This window comes from Centruroides sculpturatus, unplaced genomic scaffold (assembly GCF_000671375.1).
Source record: "Centruroides sculpturatus isolate CEXI.00-Female unplaced genomic scaffold, Cexi_2.0 scaffold17, whole genome shotgun sequence".
Classification (NCBI taxonomy): Eukaryota; Metazoa; Arthropoda; class Arachnida; order Scorpiones; family Buthidae; genus Centruroides; species Centruroides sculpturatus.
The window spans coordinates 165060-186813 of NW_019384462.1; the positions used below are offsets into that span (position 1 = coordinate 165060).

The 21754-nt window shown below is 36.3% G+C and overlaps 1 protein-coding gene across 1 annotated transcript in view; it reads right to left on the reverse strand.

The window, feature by feature from the left end:
• The window catches only part of LOC111620879 (discoidin domain-containing receptor 2-like), a 129958-nt gene extending 113554 nt beyond the window's left edge, over positions 1–16404 (reverse strand). Inside the window, exon 1 of the mRNA XM_023362881.1 lies at positions 16299–16404. The gene's annotated coding sequence lies outside the window, so the exon portion shown is untranslated. The remainder of the gene's footprint in view (positions 1–16298) is intronic.
• Positions 16405–21754: the final 5350 nt, after the last annotated feature.

Consider the following 21754-nt stretch of genomic DNA (forward strand, 5'->3'; position numbering starts at 1 on the left):
TCGAAATTAAATTATGTCGTTTGTAATCTTAAAACGTGTCGAGTTAACCTTAGTTTCCGGTGATTTAACTTTGGATAGGGAGAATTAAAACGTTATAAAAGACGTAGTATAAAATAAATGGAGAATAAATACGAGTGTCGCCATTTTGAATGCGTATAGATAGAGTAGAGGATGGAAAATTTGGTATTTGAAGAGGAACGGTGAAGCGCTAGCGGCGTTAAGATCAAATATTTAATAAGTGCCTTGTTGTTTCTATAGGTCGTCACTGCATTAAAATCAAATATTTAATAACTGGCTTCATCGATCGATTCTTGCAAACTGCTTCTCTAATTGCTGGACGCACCAATTATTTAGTTTTATTTCCCAAAGTAGCAAAAGGTTTGGAAGAAGAGGAAGAGTTAAAAAGAGAAGCAAAGCCATTTTAAAAAGCGTTTATTTAATTAAATTGATTTACGAATTAATTTTTCCATCTAATGATCTTTAAATTGAATTAAAACAAAATATATCTTCTAAAGGAAACCGTCTGTTGATTGAATTTAACGACCTTTAATTGACTTTTACACAGATGGAAAGAAAACGAAAGTTAATTTTCCATGTTGGAGTGAAAGTGGTTAAAAGTTTCTTTTCTTGCTCGCTCGCAAGTGGGTAATTTTTAATATATTTTATTAAAGAGATGCTCTGCCCGTGGAAAATGCAGAGACGGAGAGCGAAAGAGGAGGTGGAGGATAAGTTTTTGTACAAAATTGAGTAAGAGGCCCGTTTTAGTGCCAGTTCCGTTAAGGTGGATGCGTTATAATATCCTGGTGCCCTGTCAAGGGCGTGTTATGCCTAAATGCATTTTTAATTGAATTTTCTTTCCGCCAAGTTGAATGATCGAATGACGTCCGAGGTATCACAGTCCTGACAAAATTGGAATAGAGGATATAAAGGAGAGGTGGAGGTTTTATCTAATGAATAGAAAATGAGCAATATATGGATAGGCAAAATCAATTATGCCCCGTATTCCTTAAATAATTACGGACATGATTCAACGTCGTTAGTGTTTCTTCTTTGTTCTTTAACCATTTGGTAGAAAGATGACGGGGCATAGTTAAAGCCAAAGTGCGGATTATGATACTTTTCATATCTATTCTAGTTAAATTGAACACGTGATCATCCCCCACACATTTACCGTATTACAGAGGCCGTGGTTGTGGATACAGAACTGCTATAGAATCCCCGGAGTTCACTCATGTATTTTTCATACAGTCACGTCTGGGGTAGTCAGGTAGATATAATTGCCTCTACTGGAAAGCACGCCCTCTTGCAAGCGCTGATGCAAGTAGCGGGTCAAGAACTGTTTAGTTAGGAGCTGATGTTGGCTTCGAGCGACCTGCACATTGATAAATTTACTACTGTATGCACTGGATTTTGCCCAAAATCTTAAGTGTTATTTTCGAGTTTCACACTATGAATTTACTCCCGAAAGCAAATATATTGATGCTTAATTATTATTTAAAGTATTATATTTTCTTCTCCAACTTTAAAATTTAGCAGCTAGATAAATTCTTATTCTTACTTCGGCGCTTTGAAAATCCTTATTCTGGTAAAGCGTCTTTTCCTGCACAAGAAAGCAATGTGTGCCATGTGTTGCTGTACGATCCCATTGTTTCTACTCTGTGTCACTACTAAGGTTGCCAAGCAACAGTTGGAATACGCAAGGTTATTGGAAACTGTGTGCGTGCCGAAAATAATGATAGAGAAATATAGGTACAGATCGAATAAAGATCCTTTCTGAAAGCTCCAGAAGAAACAAGTAAATTCAATTAGCTAGCTGGGTGTGAGAAAAAGCAGTGCTGTCAGGTTGCAACTCACCTGGCCAGTGAGCCATGCAGAGAGTAAAAATGGCCGCTTGGTAGTAATGGAGGGTGCGAAGTCAGACTGACACAAGCGAGACCTGCTAATGACCTTTGGAAGTGTCCGGCCGTCTGACCTGTCACGCTGACCACTCGACCATGTCACGATTAATGGGGAAAGATGGTGAAGGAAAAAGTGCTGGGCAGTTGTAATGACGTCTCCGTGACGATAGTTGAGGATGTGGAAGTGGTTTCATGTTCTTAAAGCTCTTTGGAGCGAAAGTGGTACAAGTGGACTGTTATTCTCTAGAATAAAGTTTTATTCTCTTCTTCTCACAAACTGTATTGTAATTTTGTCTATAAATTCGCGAGGATATATTACAGGATTCGTATAATTAAATTAAACATTGCTTTCGCGACATGTTTTCTCCAGAAAAATTCCACCCAAAATGACAATAAAACAGGTTTGTATTAATAAATGAATGCGGATACAACTATCGTGACTGAAATAATCTTTTTATTCATCCACCCATTTTTCTAAATATAAAATAAATTATAATTTTCTTTACTTTCTTTCGTATAATAGTAAATATTCTCTTGAATTTCATTTTTAAAATGTTTAGAGTCCAGTAAAAACATACAGGTGTGAAAAGCCAATTTTCTTTAAGCAATAACGTAAGAGGGCGAAAAGACCAATTTTCTAATTTTTTGCTTTGTGGCCCAACCTCGCTTTCTGATTCTCAACTATGGGAGGGAACTATTTAATGATGAGTTATCGCCCAACTCACAAACACACCCACAAACCACATTACGAGTGTTTACTTTCGGCACCAACCACCTGCAAACATCACCCATCTCCCCTTAGTAAAGAGGGCGTGAGTAACAGATTCGCAACTCTGAAGATCCCCTCCCCTTCTCTGATACACCTTATCTTCTGCCTTCCTACACCTCGCTGCCAGTCTCCTATCTATTTTGATACCGACCGGACTGCTTGACATTCTACTTGGGACCAAACTGGAATAATTAGATATGATCCACATACCTTACTAAAAATGGTATGGGGCAGAATATCACTGGATAAAAGATGTAACTGCCTTCGAAATGGAATTTATGAAAGAATAACGAATGCACGGCTGTGAAATACGTGAAAGCCGAGACGATAATTAATTGCGAGTTTTTGCCAATCAACCATGCAGAAGATCCACCTCAAACGACATATGTCGTTTGTAAAGAGACGGGTTAAACCCCCAGGCATAAAAATCGCCATGTTGATAAGAAAGGATGAGCAATAAAGATGCGCAAAACATTATGGCGCAGGACCCCAACAAACAGGATTTGCAATAAGGACAAGAGAGTACGAAACCAACAATGAAGTAGTTTGAAGCAAAACAAGCAGGCTTCATCAATCCAGTAGAGGAAAGAGTAGACTGTATGCTGAAATTTGACTTTCAAATATGCAACCACGCAACAAATAACATTGTTCGATCCCGGCTATTTGTCGTTGAAGAAATTGATCCAACCTGCGAGATTTCCATACAAGCAAAGCAAGCTGACGACCACTCCTGTCTAGAGCACACTTCATTTCTCCTCCAATACACCATAGACGTTTCCATTTCGGAAGCACCACATGCTACACGAACGGGGGGCCGACGTGAAAGCTGTAAAATGGTCGTTGACGAGGTATAGATGACGAAGTTAATATCTCTGTGGCGACTAGATCCTCTACCCATATAAGTATAGGCAGCGAAATGCCGAGAATTTACCTCACGTTTTCAATTTAAAAATGTAAAGTGTAGACCATTTCTGACTTGACATTGTGTCGTACGTGCTAAGAATTTTAGCAGTTTTCGTGTCATAGAACCTACTTTTAGTCGTATGGTCTTTGTGTTTTCACTTCTATAACAATAAAAGCCGCAATACAAGGAATGAAATGTTTACTGAAGCGCAGACTATTATAGAGACTCCGATTGTGTCGTCTCTTTGTGTACACGTGGAAAAATAATTCCAGTATTATTCTTCCACCTCGAAAACTTTTGAATGTTTTCAATAACCTGGCATGAAATAGAAAGAAAATAAATATATAAGCTTTATAGGAAAAATGCATACTGTTCTCTCCTTATAGGCGGCCAAACATACTTTAAATGGACCAACCCAACGTTCTTGGACAGGCATTTTAAGCGATTTTGGCCAAGCTTAATGCATAAAGCTATCGATAAAAGAGTGAGTGGGATATTGCCGAAGAAAATCCTATCGGTTAACAACACCCTAACACACAGAAGACTAAAAGGATTAAAGAAAAACCGATTAAACACGATAAGTGAAGGTTTCTTAAATGGAAGGGACCATGCATCATTGCCTACGTTTCCTTCCAAGCTATTAATGTTTGCTGGGCGCCTGCGCACAACTCGCAAATCTCGGTAAGTATTTATTGTTGCAGCCACAGGTCTGTTTCTAATTCAATCTTAGGACGTAGGCTGAAATGATGGAAGATCTTACAGACAATGGATGTCACGTTTTAGCTTCTCGCAATGTTTTCTATTGGTCAAACAAGAGCTCTTACCTAATGGATGGTTAGTGGGGCCCTCTACGTTTAATTCACTGTCATTCATGGTTATTCATACTTGATCGATGCACTTTTGTCTTCCTACTCGACAAAACAGTTACTAAAATCATTTGCAACAGTCTACGGTACTCGTTCTTAACATTAATCAAGAGGAGAGTAAGCGACATTAAAAACAATTCGAGTCCAGTGAATTTATGATAATTATTGTTGTTGAGAGCAATGTAAGTATACGAAACCTTCTTTTAACTTAAAAAGGAAAAGAAAAACCTAAAGTTTTAACTAAGAAATCGATTCGCTTTATAAAACTAATCACAAACTTAGAAGGCTTCTTTTAATTGCTTTTTGGAAAGATTGTTTTTTTAATAGTTAACTAAGGTAATCGTTAAACGGTGCGGTAGCGAAAAAAACATACTTCAATTAAGGAACTGCACTTTCCGATTAGGGGAGGGGAGGATGTGCTATTGTTGACAACGTAAGTCCCACAAAAGGCGTTTTACACCCAGGACCGCTGAGAGGACAGCTAGTCAGGGCGTGCAAATGTCGTTATATTTTTCTCTTGACATTTACAGGGTCTTCCTTCCCCCGACCAAGTCTTAAAGTCTGTCAGTCGTAAAATTTGTCGTTAAAAGTCAATTAGAGGAAGATTTATCTAAATTGCCATTCAGTCAGAGGAAGCAGAAGTTTGTGACGTCTCAGCAAGTAATTAGGTTGGTCCTATTTAAATATGCTCTTGTCATATCTCCTCCGATGATGGAACACGAAAGTATTGTTCTCTCTCCGTTTACTTTATAAATACCACACTTTTTTAATATACAAAACCATGTTTGATTTTTTTTTCTCTTTTTTTTGAATTTCCGCGTTTTTCTCTGCCTGAATTTTTTTCTCGCTGTAAAGTAGCGACAAAAAAGGGGGAAAAGTTTATAAATATATAACGTAGCTTCCCGCATTTGTAAATTCTTTCCTTTTTCCGCATATCTCCTATAATTACGAGTAAAGGGAAAGTTTCCCTGAGATGCACTCTTAACTGCAAGTTTAGATGCTATGAGGAGAAGCCAGCCATTCTCCTCTTCTTTCGCATTTTTAATTATATTTTAATTAAAACTATATGTTATAAATGTTAATCTGGACATTGAGATTTTTTTCTTTTTAAGCGCTAAAATATCGGAAAATATTTTTGAGATAAAGACTTTGTATTCTGACATTTTTGTATTATAAATTATTTTCTTAATTATCTCGGCAAGTAAATGAGAAACGTAAAGAGAATTTCATAAAGGCACATTCTTACATTTATGTTGGTTCCAAATATGGAACTTAATTACAAAAGCCAAATCTTTAAAGCTTTCTTTTCGTTGGTTCAAAATGATTTTATTTCTAACTCGAAAGCTCTTAGAAAGATTTTCAAAAATGAGACAAATATCTCAAACAGATAATAGAGGAGATAGAGAAAGAAAGAAAATGATATTTTTCAAGAACTTAATGAAGGAACCAACAATTAAGTTTGGGTTCTAATTAATAGATGTGTTGTGAATTAATTTATGTATGAATGTAATTAGAAGGGTGTAATTTCCTACTGAAGGTATGCACAATGGAATTTGCCTTGTGGAGAGCAATACAGCAGCTAATTGTGCGAAACTTGTATAATCTAACATCAGTCGCTCGGAAAGCACAAAGCGACTGATTATGCCATGTAAAGGAAAAGGTCTATTTGATAAACAATAGAATTGCCTTTTAGTTATTCATATGTTAAAATCTTATAACCATAATAGGATTATTTATACAGTTACAAATATGACGCTCCCCTAAATAATATATAAGTTACGTAGTGTATACGTAATAGGCGTTTAAAGTTAAATCGTGGTTAAAATATGCCATTTTTTAATATTATTTTGTATTTAATAAAATTTATAGATGGTAAATAGACATACTCAAGAATCATTTTATCCTCATTCTTAAGCTGCAAGCTGTTTTACGACGATTTTACAGCTTTTTGTGTAGCTATATCGATCATACTAAGTCGAACTAAACTCCCTGCGTACACCGAAATATTCTCTTGCCAAATAATTGAGATTTCTGATAGAAAATTTCCAGTTAAACGTATTAACGAGTAACAAGATTGCTGACATTAACTAAATGGAAGCATGCCTTTAATTGTTTATTCAATTTTATATTTAAAAAATTGTAAAGGTCAGCAAAAATGAAATTCCTCGGAGAGAAAAATGTTTAATCTGATTTACAAATAAATCATTATCTTAAGTTAGAAGCGAGATCAGAAATCCTTTCATTTATTTATTCCCGACAAAACTTTCTTCTAATTAGCGACTAATTAATTCTCTTTCCATTCACTGCACCTAATGTGGAAGTTTGCGTCATTCAAACGCCACTAACGACAACACGGTAAAGAATTCCCGTGTATTTAAAGATGTGCGGAAGGTGAACTACCTACCTCTGTCACGTGACCGATACGCCCCACGTAGCAGCGCGTGCAGACACGACACGCTACTTCTCTCCGTTCACAAACTCCACCGCAGAAATCATCCGAAGACAATTATCATCAAACCAGGATGAAACTCGGAATGGTTAAGCAGCGAGCAGGAAGCGAGTCGTCCGAAACTCGATTATCGGAGAAGGCGTTTAAAAATTAAACCAGTGGCACCCGTGTTTTTACTGGCAACCGGTTTTCCGGTTAGTGTACAACCGGTCGAAGAATTCCAGTTGGTATTGAGAGTTGGTGACAGTGTAATCACTTAATATCGGCCAAATCGAAGTCACGCGAAATGTCGCCACCACGTGGTAGAGGCTGGATGGGAAACACGAAGCGGAATACAAATCACCAGAACGGTCAATAGTACCTTAAGAACAGTCGAGACTAAAATCTTTACAATAGAAAAGTTTGAATTATCAAAATAATCTTCGATTGTTGAAGGATTCTCTGGCCTTAGGTAAGAAGCAAACACAATAGCAGAATATGTGGTTGGACGAAATATCGACCCTGCAACAGAGCAGCAGCTGTAGTTGTTTTCAAGCCACGCACCCGTGTACAGCAACAAGCTTCAATAATTAATGTAGCCCCGCTCGCAGTACGTTCTCTGTTGAAAAAAATTGCTTCAATATGGCGGCCATGCGGGGTGCATTTCCTACCGCTACAACAGGCAAATATTATTTCTCAGTTGTGTAGCGATGGCGAAAACAAAAAACAATTGCTCTCGTATTTAATTGCAAATATTCCAGATATTTTTAAACACTTAAAATTTATCGTAGAAAGAATTTACGGCAATTATCCGTCTTGCATTTTAAAAATGCGCATTCAGCTTGGTGTGCGTGTGCGTGTGGACAGACAATAGAAATCATTTATCTGATGAACTGAAAAACGTTCAGTTAAAGCCAGTTTATCCCACAATTCCGCGGTTAAAGCTGAAAGATTTATGGCCGGAAGTGATGTCAGAGGGGCAAGGAAATGGCTTTCCGAATCTGGAACAGCCGATTGCGTCTACACTTCATTACACTTGCAGGAGTGTTCCCTGCTAGTGCTGACCCTTGCAGAGACCCTGAACCAGGGTATGGTCGCTGATCGAACGGAATCTTCCGCTTTGTCAGTTTGAAAAAGACCTGGACTGTGTTGTAGTTGGCGGTTTCTCCGCTCGGAGTGATGATGCAACGTCGCTGCAGTCAACAGATCAATTGCAGTTTATGTGCATACCGCATTCTATAAGGTAAGCACCGCCTCGTAAATGCAGTGTTAGTCAAGCCGTAATGCTTTTCAACGACTGTTTAATATTCCTATATCCAAATAAACATAATCGGCGTGTGAAAAGGCAAATTTTGTCGGGGAATTTGCTCCTCCGTAATTTGAATGCTATCAAAATGAAGCTCGACACGTTTACCTTACCCATTACCAAAGTTGCTAACGATGTGGAAGGAGCCAATGATTTTGGATCGGCTGGAAGTCAGAACAAGCCATTACATTAATTACATAATTGCGGACAGAAACACAACGTTAGATTTAATGACCAAATGATCACTTCATAGTGGTCGAGTGGGGAGAGCAGCCAGGTAATGCCGCGTGCCATTGGCTGACTGTTGGCGCCCTTCGCAGCACAATTTAAGCAAAGGATGACTACGGTGAGCGGGTCAATATTCAATTTTTCTTGCAGAAATCGATGCAAATGAAAACATGTAGCTTAGGAAATAACAATTTTAGTAAGCACGAATGCTCAAAATTAACGAGTGGTTTGTGTTATGGCGTGATATGATAGACAAAGACTATTGTCGGTCAGACACACGCACAATCTTGACGAATGGCAAACCGATTGAATCGACCGATGCCAAACAGGTACTAACATCTCGCTGGTACTAAACTATAACCTATTTCATCCCAGCGGGAGTGTGTAGCTTCGTGTGTGCATCGTATATATTATTCACAACGTTCGATTTCGAGTAAAGTAGTGCATCCCGCTGCTCTGGTCGTTCGAATGGATACGAACTGTTCTAAATCATAATGGAGTAATTGTAAATAGGAGGAGAACCCCACACATTCTACCCTGTAGTAATCAAGAGAACGATTTGTGATTCGGGACGGGATAGTCAGGTAGAAGCAATAAGTGCTTCATGCATTATTGGCGAGTACATCAGTGAATGCTACCTGCCCATACTTATAGGTTGCGACGTTAGGCACGGAGACTCTAAGGGAGATTTATTAGGTTTTAGTGTAGACTCACGTGGTTGTTGGACTTTATGGGTCCCCGGATGGAAGCCGGGAAACCATTTGTCTCGACCTGCTTCCCCTTTGCGCTATGGTTCCACCCCCAACAATTCCATCTGTACAGGGCCCAAAAGTGGACAGCGGTGGATGTAAAAGTCAATGTGGTCTGTATCAAGAACGACGTAATAAGAGAGCGATGCGTGTCGGGAACTTTCGCTTTCTCCCCATTACATCCGGAAAATTGGGCTAGGACACGCAGCATTGTTTTCATTGTTTCCATCAGGTTAACTATTGTCGACGTGTCCTTTTCAAAATACAACTACATAACTCATCGCTATTGTAAAGAGTAATTTACCTAATTTTTACTTTAAACTCTTCATGGGATTGGCGACATTTTCTATTACACCGGCTAATTTAATTATATATAAATGTTGAAGAGATATTTTGTTTCTTCTCCGTGTCCAAACATGTCATTGCTCCCATTTACAGACACATTTCAGCCATTAATCCTGCTATTATTTTTAGAAGACTAATTTCTTTGATTTATGTTCAGGCGGTGTAATGAGGGCGCGCATCCTCGTTACATTATTTGATCATTGTTTACCTATGGAAATTAAGCTTAGAAATATCGCATTCGTTTCTCTTTAAAATCCGACCAGGCTGAGGAAGAAATTGGGGAATTTTTAATGAATTTCCCTCAACCGGTTTGCTTGGAGCCAAGATAAATTTTACAACTACTAAAGAAATTAAAATTCGATGGGTGAAAAGAGAGTCGACTGATAGTGTGACGTAGGACAGAAGGAATGCGGTATACAAAGAAGCTTTACCGGTTAGTATAATGACACGAAGGGAGTATCAATGAACCAATCTAAACATGGTCTGAAAACGGACGCTATTTATCGCTTTGAGTGACGAGTTGGCGGTCAAAACCTTGATAACAAATGACCAGTTGTCAACTCCTATGTCCCGTTCCCAGAGTTGAGCCCGAGATGCATTTGTCACCCACTTGTCAAATCCGGACCAGCCAACAGGGCTGGAGGAAAGTGTGTGCGCGCGTAATTGGCCAACTTATCAACCCCACCTTTCTACTAGCCGACCCTGGTTAAAAGATGACAGAAAATAAATAATGAAGCGGATTTCTTACAGCAGTTAGTTGTTGTCCCCATATGTTTTAGCTACGATTCGTTTTCTTATTGGGCTGAGGTTCGTCCACATGCTTTATTGGTCCTCCTGTAGATCATTCTAGCGGTCTCTTTTTATCTTTGCCCTTCATTGGATACACTTTCACCGAACTTCTCCAATTACACTTTTAATTACTCTCTAGTTAAAAAGTAGGCGAGGAAAGGGAAGAGACACGATAAATCGATTATACCGGTTACTACTTAAAATTAAACTTTTCTTCCCTCTTATTTCAATGCATAAAAATATAAAAATATCCTTTCGTGCAGCGAAAGTTTTCCTGTAAATAACGTAGAAGTATATTTTGCAGTGGAAAATGTTTTTATGAATTCACTTAGTGGGGATGAGGAATGCTGAAGGAGCTAATAAATCCGATAGCACGATTGTGAGAAAGGTAGGAACAATAGACAAATGCAGGTGTCGGCAAACACTGAGAACCATTTATTTCGTAACAATTTAAAAGAGATTTAAGGCGATTTAAAAAGTCTTTCAGACAAGACGTCCTAGCACGTGGATGTCCCAGAGAGAGAGGCACACAAAGGTATCTTAGCCTGGGAACCACCGCGCCAGACCGTTTCTGCTTGGCAAACAGATTAGTCTCTAACTGACGTTAGGACTAGGTTTATCACCTGAATTCTTTTCTTAGAATAGGCAACTGAAAATCGATATTTAAAGGAAGCGAAAATTGTATAGTTCGCAATCCATCCACATTTGTTTTTCTTTTCGGCACAGAACTGTACAACTTCTTCTGACACGTGATTAATGACCCACCGTTGAAGATCTCATTAAAGATCCCTTAACGCTCTTTCTTAAAAGAAACCCTGTGGATAACTGCCTATCTTCTCTTTTTGCTCTTTTCATTATCAAATTCAATTTTTGTCAAATAACGGCCTTTAAGTTTATAAGTAAAATAAGCCTTAAAGAAGTATGAGGAGGAGGAAGAGGAGGAGGATATACAGTGTGATATATATTACTTATATTCAAAGACACCTCGTGCTGAGCCAATTAAGATATTTTTACTTCCCTAAATACTTAACTAACGAATTGATTAAATAGACATCGCGACCGGAAGTATAGATACATAATGCTAGTGATAATTATAAGTGAGAAAAATGCAGCCCCGAGCTTTTGAAGGCTGGATGACATAATCAGATCACGAAGCTCGCTCTAATTAGTAACAGAAAGATCCCTACAAATATTCTAACTGATGATTGCGACGGGTCTAGGGTTCCCCATAGCCCCCGCAGGCCCCCTAGGGATAACTAAACGGGGACAAGTCCACCTCGTGTTTCAGGTAGGTCCAGGGATCTCTCTCTCTCTCTTTCCGGAGAGCGACCAGATACACTACTTGCGTTTACCTTCATTACCTTAATGCGCTGCTGGTGCTGGTGTCTCTGGCGGCACGTGCCCAACTCTGACGTAACTTTTACATTGTTTAGATCTATGGTGTCATTGTAATTGCACTTTCTTTGTTCCGTTGGGAGATAGAAGTTGTGGACTAGTCGGTAGACGTTGGATGAGAATTTAGTTCATTCTGTAATGCTACCGAGATTAATTACACGATATTATATTATGCCGGTTTTTTCTCATTGTAATAATTGGTATCATTATATTCAAAGAAACGAATAAAGAAAATTGAGGTTAATGAAAATGATGTATGAGAAAAACCAGATACGCATTTCATCCAATAGATGTACAGCTTAATTTAATATTTAATAAAGTTTTAGTACAGCCACAGTTTATTTTTTTTATGCAAGGAATCCGGCAATGAAAAAAATTAACAGACATCCATCCAAATAAAATATTTGCAATTAAACTAAATTTTGCATTATTGCGCCATTGTTCAGCCCTTAAATAAGGCAAAAAAATTGAGGTTAAAATGAACGCAAGGTAATATTGGCTAGGGTCATGGAGCAAAGCGCAGGGACTTGGCTGGGTGCTGGATGGGTACAGCTGCTTGCCCTACAGTAATTAGATCACGTGATCCGAACCTGGTTTCCCTTTCGGGAGGACGTTCTTTGTTGAATCTCAGACTGTGTGAAGTATAAGACCGACCCCCCTACAATCTGGTTCATACGTGCTTTATGAATTACAGGCAGAATTTTTATCATTTCATTTAATTAAAAAATTATATTAATGGTAATAAATGATACAATATTTAATTAAGAAAAAAAATGTGAATAAACCTTCTATCTAAATGCAGAATATTTTATTTTGTAAGCAACTGATGATAATAATAATTATTTTCGGATTAATAAAAAGTATATTCAAAGTAATTTCATATCCACAGTAATTATATAACCTTAAATAAACATCATTTTTTAAATATTTTCTTCTAAGAACCTCTTATGGAAATATAAAGAGCATAAAAACTCTTCAGAATCACATAAAATGTTTATAGGTGCAAAGCGTGTTTTTAAGTATTATTAATGTGCCAATAAAATTTATTCATAAGGAATTAATGATAAAAACCTTAATCATATTAAGCATTAAAGCATAGAAAATCGTACGATAAGAACAGATGTAAATATTAAGCTGCAACTAACGTAATACGTAACAACTAAGCTGCGTGTAAATAGTTATGTGGAAAATTGTATTGAAAAAAAAATTGTCCGCCGTGCTATTGTCAAAATTTGACATTTTCAACTATCTGAATATTGACTGTGTGACAGTTAAATTATTCTTTCTGATATCTGTCCATCTGTGACATATTCTTCTTACCCATCTCGCCACTCTTCAAACTTTTCTGCAATAACATTTTTTGATTTTGGGGGGAAAAAAAGACGAAAGAAAAATGGAAAAAAGTCACAAATTTAATCAAAAATAATTATTATTTGATCGAAGGACGTAATAAATTTATCTTTCTACTACGTTCCAATTTCGATGATTTCTGTTTATTTTCGTAATAAATTAAATAAAGTTGACGTAGAGAATAAAATACGAAGACGTAAAAGAATCCGTAATAAAATTAAGAGGAGAAAAAATATATATATAATTATGAGAGACTGTACAGTAAACCGATACTTGGTAAGTAAAGTAAAAGGAAATATCCAGATGCACGTGTGGATTGTGCCTCGTCAAAGGATCCTTTAAAGCAGAGACTGTTAAAAAACAGAAGGTCAGATGATAGAAACCTCTTCACAAGAGACCCATCACTTCAATTACAACCATACAAAACAACGCCTCGGGGGCACAGTGCAGTTCAATAGGACCATGTTAAATCATACGGTAGCAAGGGTCGTCCCATTTGCTAAGAGCTACCACCATTAAGTCTACATAGATATAAATTACAGACCGTAGTAAATATTGGGAGAACAGCAAAGTCGTTTTGAAGGTTTATGTGTAAACGCGTGGACCTCATTGGCTTCTCTAGTCACCTGCACGGGGTGATCTTTAGTAATGTCTTTTCTAACATCACTAATTGGGAGAATAGAAGCGATTGCACTCGTCTATAGCTAGTAATAAATCGGACGGGGATTGGCCGTAAGGTACGAAGGGATAGGACCAACCAAATAAATATTTTTAACTGTGGCATCGGAATTTTTATCTACGAATTTAAAAGTACGAATCTGGACGAAAATTAAGCAAGTTTTTCTACTGTATTTTTAAAACCTTATATATGATTGGATACAATCTGCAGTGCAGTGGGGTATGAGAATACGCATGCGTTTTCACTTCATTAATTAACAGTCACAGTGCGTGTGTTACGAAACTTTTAATTAACGTTCATTGGAAAAACTGGCGGCAAAAGCAAAGTTTGCTAAAGCCACATTAACGCTGCAAATGTTTTCATTTGACACTTTTCTAACGGTTCTATCTCCGTCCATTGTATCGTGTGACTACAAATAAACCAATGGACAATCGCGCAATACCTCATACGATTTCAATGAAATGAAACCGAAAAGAAATTAGTGTCGGAGGAATAAAAAAAATGATTATTAATTTCTTTGTCTTTGGTAAACTGTCATTCTTCTTGGTCAGAAAATTGAATCTGGTTGATTTGGCATCTTGCCAGTTCTGCTTCGGACAAGGCCAGCCAAAATTTAGCTTCCAGAATTAAATCACTTTACATCATCATGCTACCAACAATCATTTATCACCCACAAGTCTGTCAGTATAGTTTAGATAAGCTCTCTATGCACTGTTCGATAAACGAAACTGTAAAAGTTCTGATAACTTAGCAGCTAGAAGCATTCTGAATAAGAAACTTCAAATATGATGAAAACTTCTACCAAAAAGGGGCACAGCAATTTAATTTCAATATATATATATATATAGTGTATATAAAGAAATACCCTGTGGATTTTTAATATATGTAATAAGTAGTCACAATTTCCACTTGAACTTTGCTCTTTCTTAAAATAAATAAAAGAAAACTTATTTCGATTGTAATACTTCAGATATTTCTGAGTGGAAAGTAAATACAATATAAATTATAAAAATTTAATTTATCGCTTGTATTTGCTTTCGAAGTAGACAGAGCAACAATAGAAAAAAAAAGAATCCAATAAGAGTCTATGTAAGCAAATACTCTAGAAAATGGCCACCTGCCACGGTCCGAGAGAGAGGAGCGAGTCATTTGGCATCTGTGCAATCTTTGCCAGAGAAGCAAATTGAGTAAACAATTAGCAATGCACCAAAAGTGAGAGAAACTCGTATTCCCTGGAGAAACGCTCCATTAGTTCCATTGTCTCCATCGATAAGGTAATTAAATGAAACTACTGTTAAGATGGATCCTCACGATGTGTCGGGAATCGAATGGAAGCGTTCGAACCTGTTATCTAAACAGATGGAGTGTCAGGATTTTTCGTGACATCATGCGTGATCGATACGTCGGTTATATTCCAACCACAACCTCCCGATCTGATTACAGAAGTCCCTTCCACTTCACCTAGTTGTCGGTAGGGGAAAGATCCACCAGAAAAACTAATTTCCGCTACCCCCACTGTCTCTCTGGACCACAGCTGATACTTCTCCATGCTCCACCTGCCTGTAGACAACTCCTTTGAAGAAACTTTTTAAGTTTTTTCTCATTCCTTTGACCTGTTGGATACCGGGAACCATGCGGGGCGATTTCAATGGCATTTACAGAATAATAAAATCGTTTAAAACACAATTAAAAGAGAAATATTTCTACGTTTTATAAATTAGCATGACACAAGCTATTCTGGGCGTTTATATATATATATAAAAAAAAGAAAAGCAAGAGCCTCGGTATATCCTCTTTGGAAAGGCACAATGGATGAAGCAACAGTTTTGTTCCTTTATATGAAGAACAGTTCGCATCCCTCCTCGCTCCTTTACAAAGTTGCAGAAAGGAGTAATGTTTACCTTATGCTAATGCTAATCTTTACGGTGCCTTTGCCAACTAAATCTTCATCCTTTCCCCCTCTGTTTCGAGGAGCTAACGCCGGGACCTCTAGGCCTACTATTCTTCGTAATCCCAGTAAACCATTCATCTGCTCGCCCCGTCATATTTTCGGTTCTCACGTGTAAAGCTGGATGGGTAAGAAAGAGAACCTCCATTATTCTTAGTCAGACCGAGACTGGGACTTGAAAATATTAATAATATAATAGACATACATATATATATACAAACAAAATCGATTAAAAGAAACGCAGCAAATCCCGTTGTATCAATGGATTACTTCTAAATGTGGACGATTAAGCACTCCCCCAACAGTTAGGCCTACCCTGCAGAGTCCTCCCTCCAACAGGGCTCACAGGGTCGTGTCAGCGACAACAATACACAGGGCCTCCTGCACGTGCGACCCTTTACTATTCTCATTGGTGATTGTCACAAAAAAGATTTAATATGCTAACTGATAATTAGGGATTTTATACAGACAATAACCAGGACTTGGCATAATTTGGAATTTGTTTTTTTTTTATTTTTCAAAACTAATTAAACATTCTTACTTTTATCCTAATATAGCAACTAACATTGTAGTTGTGCGCGAGACATATAAAACAGATACCCGCCAAGAGAGAATATTGCATAAACACAAGAAAAGCCATTTACCTGTATTGACGTCCTGCAGAAAGAAGTCCAGCTTAGAAGTCCAACGCAGAGTCCAGCAGCAGTCAATGTGCGCTGTGTTTGCAACTCGTCGGATCACTTGACTGCCGACTGTGGCACAGATCGAAGTGGCCCAGCACCACCACTCTACCTGCTTCTAAGTACGACCTCTGGTGGAAAAGCATCGAACCAAATACCTGGTACACGACTGGATTGGACGAATTCTACAAAAGAAGGAATAAATATTCTCCGATCGAAGATTAAAAAAATAAATGGAAATTTGTAATATATTGCGACGTTAACACCGTATTTATTACAAAATATAAAGCGAATATATAATTAAAAAATAAGAAATTCTTTCCAAATCGATAAACAAAGTGCCGGAAACTGAAGTAAGAACATTGTTTTTACATATTTAAACAGTATTTTTGTGTGTTAAATCTCTGAAAGTAAGGTTAGATAAACTTAAAATTCATCCCAAACACGGCATTTTAGTATATTCTTATCCGAGGATTCTTCGCCGGGAGGGTTTTGTCATACAGAAATATTACCGGGATTATGAACATCGATTTTCATATTTTACGGTCTGCGTCAACGATAGATTTATGCACAGAAGTGTTGTTTGTTTAAAAGGAAAATAGATTTATTAAAGTAAAACCCGTTATGAGTGCTCGTCACCGATAACAACTCGGTAGAAGCTCCTTTGTTTGGAATTGCATTCTATGCAAATCTTTCCGGATATTTGTTAGTTAAATCAGAGTCCCTCTCACATTCACTTATTGAACAGGATCATTAGTTCCGTAACGTTGACCAGATCATTACCCTTGACTCTTTGATCACGTGAGACATTTCCCGTCATTCTCCGCGCCGGCAAAATTTTCTAGTAAGCATCTACGATTGAATGGAAATTGAGGTCCGTCCCGCAGGACTCGCGAAACAATGGAAATGTTTCTTTCGTCTCTCTTCCCCCCCGACTAGTTTGCTCGTGCCGAAATATAAATACCACCATTTTATTTTATTTTATTTTAAGAAAAAGATCGAATATAACCCGCAGCTCGAGCGAATCGTCCTCCTCTGACGTTTCACCCACTTCCAGGGAATTTTCTGCATTTCCGAATTGCAGCATGCATAAATTAGTCATTTGTCCCAATAAAATAAATGATGGAGCCGAATGCAACCCGAGTTCCATTCGATGCTAATTAGTTTTGTGATAATTCTAGATTGTATTATCTTACTACTAATTATAATCTAATTGCACGTGTTACATATCAAGTTTATCGATTTTTCCCTTTAAGAAAATTTTTGAAAAATTCTAATAAAGATCCGAACGTATTGATGAATTAATTACAGAAATTAAATTCTCTACGAAATTATTATTAATTAATATATTTTTCTAACTTTGTTTTCTACTTTATATAAACCGCTCCCGCTCCGCTTTATCATGGAAAAAAATGAATAATAAATGGTAAAATCATTTTATAAACATTTTCAAATTCTGGATTAATTCCGATAAGAAAAGCGGAAGTTTACAAATAAATTTTACTGTCGGAAAAGTTTAAATTATTTGAGAAAGTTAGAAAAAAGCGAAAAGAAAAATATTGTCACCAAAGTTTTTCCCACGAGAGAGGGAAAGAGGGGAAGTGCTTTCCGACGTCATATCTCTAATTCAGTCTTTAAGGGACGCAGCTGTAGTTCACCTACCACACCACATTTCAAATATTTAAATTAAATAACGCTCACCAGCCAAACCTCTCTTCTAACGCCGAGAACGAAGAAAAAATAAAAATAAAAAAGGGAAAGGTTAAAAAACTAACTTTGCATATCCTTTTGCGGACGAAGTCTCGCTTATCGATTTTTTAGACTCGGTTGCTATAAAGCCAAACTTAATGAGGACTTTTCCAGCCGCCCTATTTTCTTACAAATAGTAAGTTTTGTTTTTTTCCCTCTTGTTGATATCGCTCCTAGTTAAAAAAAAATAAGAAAAAATAGGCAAATATTTTCTATTGGTAAACTTTATACCTTTAATTCTTCGCTCTTTTAAATCGTTTCTTAAGATAAACTCTTTGGCCCCGAACTATAATTATCGTTGGAATTTGCCAAAGTTTTAATTTAACTTAAGTAAACACATATTTTCTCCACTTTTACTTTTATAAATAGCGATAATATATTTTTATTTTTCATAATTAATAATCTTGTTTCCCTTTTTTTTTCCTCCTCTTTCTTCTAATGGTACGAAGAAGTCATTAAGTTTGTGGAATTCTTTTCTTATTAAAACAAATTTATTGTGGGAAAAAAGCCGAAGAATGTTTAATTCTTCCTTTTTACTTTTATCAAATAACGTCAAGAATTTAATCAAAGTTACTCCTTGTCTTTTTTTTCTTTTCTTGCTCTTTGTTTTTTTTTTCGTGGATATAGAAACAAAATATTTTGTCAGTTCGCATATAAACTTATGGGTTTAGTAACAATTTAAATAATTATATCTATTGTCGATAAGTAAGGGAGAAAAAAAATTATATATTAAATTAGAAAATCAATCTAAAAGGGGAGAAAAAAGTGTGAAAAACTCAATGTTATAATTTCGTAAAAGAGAAAAATCTCTTAGTTTCAATCAACCTGAAAAATTTGCAATTCGACTAAAACAATTAACATTAATGGAATTCGGTACATTGATTGCCTTTTTGTGGAAATAATATAAAGAAAATCTTATTAAAAAAAACTAAGCAAAGATGAATAAATGATTATAATTTCAACAGTTTCAATATTACAAATAATTTCCCCCCTTTTTTTTCTTTTCTTTTAATTGGTACAATTGAAACCTCTTGAAGAAATTTAAATATTATCGCTTCGACCAATAATTTTTAATGTAAATTATAAATATTCACGTGACTTTTAAAATAATGATTATAATTAAAGTTGAAAGGTAGGAAGAAAAAGTTAAAAACGTCAAATTTCATAAAGGAGAAGAATAATTAAAAAAAAATAAAAATTCTTTCTAACAATCAAACAAGTTAAGAAAACAAAAATTATTTTTTTTTCTTTCTAGTATATATAATTATATAACCAATTGCAATATTATTTTTCGTTCCGAAGAGATTTAATTATAATTTTATATAAAAAATTTATCTAATTTATTTATCAAATTATATTTAAAATAAATGAGATGGAGGGAAAATAATGGAAAAGTAAATTTCAAAGTTTGGTTAGTAATGGTGTAATTTTTTGTGACGTTAAAATTGACGGAAAAAAACAAAAAGTTTATAGGGCCTGTTAGAATTCGAATTATAGGGCCTATTAAAAGTATAATAATAAAGTCTATTAGAATTTGAATTGAATATATTAATTGTGACGGAAGTAGCGCGTTCACCTTTTCTTTACTGTTTGGAGGGGGAAGTTGTATGTTTGCCAATAGACGCCAGTCCATATAGCCAGCGCAGACAGGCACCTGTCTAAACAAAGATTCCCTTGCTACCCAATCTTTTCATTCACACGTTGCTTCTTCTTTGTCACAGGCACACACTCTTTTTTTCCTCCTTTTTTTTTCTAGAAAGAAAAAGTTGTTTCTTCCGTTTTTTCGTTCGGAAATCGAAATACCGGAGCGGAAGCGAATAGACCAAGTGGACATTCCGGAAATAACTGAGTTTATGTGACCGATCTTGAATCGCGTGTGGTAAACCTGTATTGAAAGTTAATCTAAAGGAACGAAGGAATTCCACCGCATTATTATAGCATCTATATCCATCTAAAACGAAAATCTAATATGTTCTCACCTACGTGACTTCACGCCCGTCATTTTCATTACTGATTAGTTCGCTTTCCGACCGCTACGGAACGGTAGCGCTCGAGAGGCCCAAGAATTTTTTATTTTATTCCTTTTATCCTTTCGTTCGTTTTAAAATAAAATATTAAAAAATTCTTTATCGAATTGTGATTCGCCATTGGTCAACTTTTAGTAGACTACAGAATTGGTGGCGCTGGCGTGGTGGAAGCGACGCGCGCGCCACCAATTCTGTAGACTAGAGCGACGCCAAGTATCGAATGGGGATCAAATGTCACCCATTTCGAATTTGGAAGGGGGAAAAAGATAAAGTTATCCGATCCGTTTGTAGGATAAGACGATTTCGAACGAAATATGCGATCGGGTTTCAATATGTGATTTTCTCATCTACAGTATATACCGATGTTTATTATAAATTTGAAACTCTCACTATTCTGTGCTTTCAAAGTTTTCCCGTAAGTTTAAATAGGAAAAAAAAGAAAAAAATTCGTAAAATGAAATTTATTTCCGAGCTACACAGTCAGTTTCCATTAGAGAGAAAAGTATTTCTGTATAGTACGCAGAGTTATTTCCATCTTTTCAATTTGATGGCTGTAAATCTGAGCATCTACGGTATATGACCTTCTCACAATCTTAATCTATAAGTCCTTCAGGAGTTTTTCCTAAATATAACATACATACATACATACACACATATATAAATATCTTTCCCATATTCCTCCCTAACCAAATTTAAATGCAAATTTACTTTCAATTTAAGAATAAATTTAGCGAAAAATCTTGGATATTTTCAAACTTCATAAAATGAATGGAGGAGGAAGAAGAAGAGGAGGAGGAGGTAAAGAAAAAATTAAAATGTGTTTTGAAAATACGAAACAAATGCTCGATTTCTCGGAAAATTAGGCATAAAGTCATTTTTATAAATGAAAATTGAAGGCAATAAAGATATTTTGTAATAACGATGAGACCGTAATATTCTGGATTTTTCTCTCCCCCTCTTCTTTATTTATTTTTAACATGAAGTGAAGTAATTTCTAAATGGATTTAAAAATAACTTTTATGAAAACTTTTAATGAAAAGTAAATTAAGGAAAAGTTATTAAGATTTAATGTTCGGCATTGCATTAAAATTTCTCCAACTTTCCATGCCAGATCTTTAATGTAGTTAATTATCCACTAGCCATTACTTTACGAAATCGCAAAGGCCATTTCACTTAGAAATGCTTAAAATTATTTATTCTTTAATCTTTTTTAAATATAATAAAACTATCGCTTACTGTTAAATGCTTTCATTTCTATTTTTTTAAGTGTTTCTGCCGCTGTTATTATTATTATTTCGGCACTTTTAATTAGTTGAATGCAATGGAAAGTCGTCATTATCATCCTTGTATCGTCTCGTTATAATTCTGTGTAGACGTGGAAATTTCTGTTATGAATAAGTTAGCTCTCAACAGTGAAAGAGAGCGATGAAAAGCGGGAAATTCGCGACGGGTGTGCTGCCATATTAACACGTCCAGTTTTTCACTCCTGGTCGGACACATTTGTCAGAACGACTGTTTGGTGTTGTAACAATGACTAATAGAGAATAGCCCTTTACAGTCAATCCGACCAGCACAATACGTAACAAATGAAATGGGCGTCTGGCTTCGTTACTTGCAAATGAAGCAAAGGATTAAGTTGGCAGG